Source organism: Aquarana catesbeiana, linkage group LG11, assembly GCF_042186555.1.
Source record: "Aquarana catesbeiana isolate 2022-GZ linkage group LG11, ASM4218655v1, whole genome shotgun sequence".
NCBI classification, from domain to species: Eukaryota; Metazoa; Chordata; class Amphibia; order Anura; family Ranidae; genus Aquarana; species Aquarana catesbeiana.
Genome location: NC_133334.1, coordinates 213520696 through 213523609, shown reverse-complemented (window position 1 = coordinate 213523609; position 2914 = coordinate 213520696). Strand labels below are relative to the sequence as shown.

The 2914-nt window shown below is 46.2% G+C and overlaps 1 non-coding gene across 1 annotated transcript; it reads left to right on the top strand.

The window, feature by feature from the left end:
* The first annotated feature begins 1690 nt into the window (after positions 1–1690).
* TRNAD-GUC (transfer RNA aspartic acid (anticodon GUC)) lies at positions 1691–1762 on the top strand. The gene has a single exon. It is a non-coding gene; the product is annotated as a tRNA-Asp (tRNA).
* Positions 1763–2914: the final 1152 nt, after the last annotated feature.

The window sequence follows — 2914 nt, the reverse complement described above, 5'->3', positions numbered from 1 at the left end:
TTTACTGATGACACGCAGGAAACTCGCTGCTGGCAATCCTGCCACTGACAATATGGCAATATAGACAGCATTAGGATTGGTAAAAGGCTGCTTGTTTTGTCCCTATAGAATCTTTTACTTTGTAGCTGAGCCAGTGAGATTTCACACCCATCACGACTCAGCAGGCCAGCAGCAGAGCGACATCTGGCTGCCTGTGGCTACAAAGTAAACACTTCCGAAGCAACATACAGGCAGCCTTTTTAACAATCCTGCTGCTTGTGATTGGTCACTAGACTCAGCATGAATCGCCCATGTGTAATCAACGTAATGGTGGCAACACATGCTCCAATTTTATTTATAGGAGATTGATAGAAAATAAATGGATCATTTATCAAAATGTGAATGGCCACCATTACAGTGGACACACATTATTATTAAGATTACAGGTACTTATTTAGTGCCATCAATTTATGCAGAACTTTACAAATAGATTGTACATTCACATCAGTCCCTGCACTCAAGCAGCTGACAATCTAAGGTACTAATAATCATATTGAATGATCTACTTTCCTATGAACTGAGTTCCTTCTGGTGTCACAAAAATTGATTAACCAGCAGTGGCGGCTGGTGCTCAATTTTTTTTGGGGGGGGAGCAAACAAACGTGGCCCCCTCACTGTCCCCCATTGCACAATCGATCGATCGCTGCTTCGCTCGCCGGCCAGCATCGCACTTACCCCATCCAGGTCGCAGCTTTGTCAGCTTCCCCCCTGCATCTCCTCCCGAGTCCCAGTGGTTTCTTTTCCTCCCGGGCAGTCGGGTCTCAGGACCCGCTTCCTGATTGGCCCGTGAGGCGCATCAGGAAAACATTAGTGAATATTAATTTGCTAATGTCACACAAGTGGGTGGGTTTGGGGTACAGTTCTCTGCTCCCCGAGTCCAGTCTTTTTGAAGCTAAGTAGAGCCTCAGGCTCTAATCATGTGCTTAAAAAAAAAAAAACACCATTGAGATCCATGAATCCAGATCCGGTGTTCTGCCGAGAAAGTTCCGCTCGGCGGCTAAGTTCCCCCCTCTACTGTGCAGGCGCTGCACCTGCGCAGTAGGATCCGGCGGAAATAGCCGAAGCGGAATAGCTGAAAATCAGCTGTACACGGCGCCTGTAAGAGGGCCCTTCGCGGGCTCGCTTCGCTCGCCACGCATCGGGCACGGCCTTGCTTCGCTCGGCTCTTTTAGATTCCCCCACTTGGATGGTGGGGAAGGAACCTGGACCCAGAGCGCAGGCGCCGTGTACAGCTGATTGAAGCGTTTGAGCTTCGGCTATCTCCGGCGGCTGACAGTAGTCCGTACTGCGCAGGCGCTGCGCCTGCGCAGTACAGGGGGGAACTTATCCGCTGAGGGAACGTTCTCGGCAAGACACCGGCACCCTGCATGGGGATTAGGGCCCAGGCGCATGGATTAGATGGGGCTGCGCCCCTTATGAGCGTGCGCCACTGTTAACCAGCTTTTTCTTGCTGCGAAACTTTCCTGACCCATCCAACTTCCTACCGAAAAGGAATAAAGGATATAGATATATAGTTTTATTATTACTGTAAATGTAGCCTTTATTCCTTTTTATAGGAAGCTAATTATTTACTAATTGTAATATGTTCATTTATCACATTTCCACAATGCTAGTCATATGGTACAAGATGTGAATCTTTTGTGCATGGTATTCCTCGTTAGTATAGTGGTAAGTATCCCCGCCTGTCACGCGGGAGACCGGGGTTCGATTCCCCGACGGGGAGGCTCTGATTTTTTTTCCCCTTAATTCACCAAACCCGTAGTTATGTTATTGTATTCCTAAAAAGGGGAAGAGACTTTATTTTGCTGGAGGCTCACATTTAATATTTTCCCTTCAGCTTTTTTTTATTTCATGAAGGGGAAGCTTGTTCCTCACATGTTAGCACTGTGTATGTACATTTCAGACAGAACGGAATGTACACTATTCAGGATTCAACACAGTTTTTTTTTAACACAAAAAAAAGGTCAGTCTATAAGGAGCTGATTAGGGGCTCAGCACAATGCAAACATGACATTATTATAGCATGATATTTCCTCCACAGACACACCAATGTCAGGGCCGTCTTTAATATTGATTGGACCCTGGGCAGAACTTTTCTTGGGGCCCCCCCCATGCAGTTTCGCTCTCTACCTGCTCTGAGACATACAATAAATAGCAGCTAGACTCAAAATCAGTTTACTGAATCAGATCAGGCAGCTATTGTGATTGGTTGCCAGAGGTTACAGTGTATAATTACCACTCACTGACTGGTTGCTAGAGGTTACAGCACATGATTTCTGCTTGTTGATTGGCTGCTAGAGATTACTGTGGATATGACCTCAGGGGGGCATGATATACATATCAATGCCGACGTCTATACATATGAATGCCGCCATTTACATATGAATGCCACCATTTACATATGAATGCTGATAGTTTACATGTAAGCACAGGGTCTACAGGTGAGTCATCTGTACACAACAATAGGGCAGAGCTGGGCAGCATTAGTAGCAGCACTTCACACTGAGATATCGGGACACAGCACGGGACTAAAACCTCAAGGCACGAGGGAATTTAAACCAGGATAGTTGGCAAGTATGAGGCAGCTGCTTTGGGCCCCACAACAATGACAGGGCCCAGGGCAGCTGCCCCTTTTGCCCTGCCTTAAAAACGGCCCTGACCAATGTGTTTTGAGTGGCGCATATTGGATTCTTTTATAAACTGGATTTTCAAAGCAGAATTCAGCGTTTGCACACCTCCTTCTCCGCTGTGCGGCTCCTATTTGTACAGGACATAATAGCACAACTATATATTTACTGTATTTAACCACTTGCTGTGCAGGACAATTCTACATTTACATTTCTAATTTTTCTGAAAGGAGAGACCCTGAAGATTA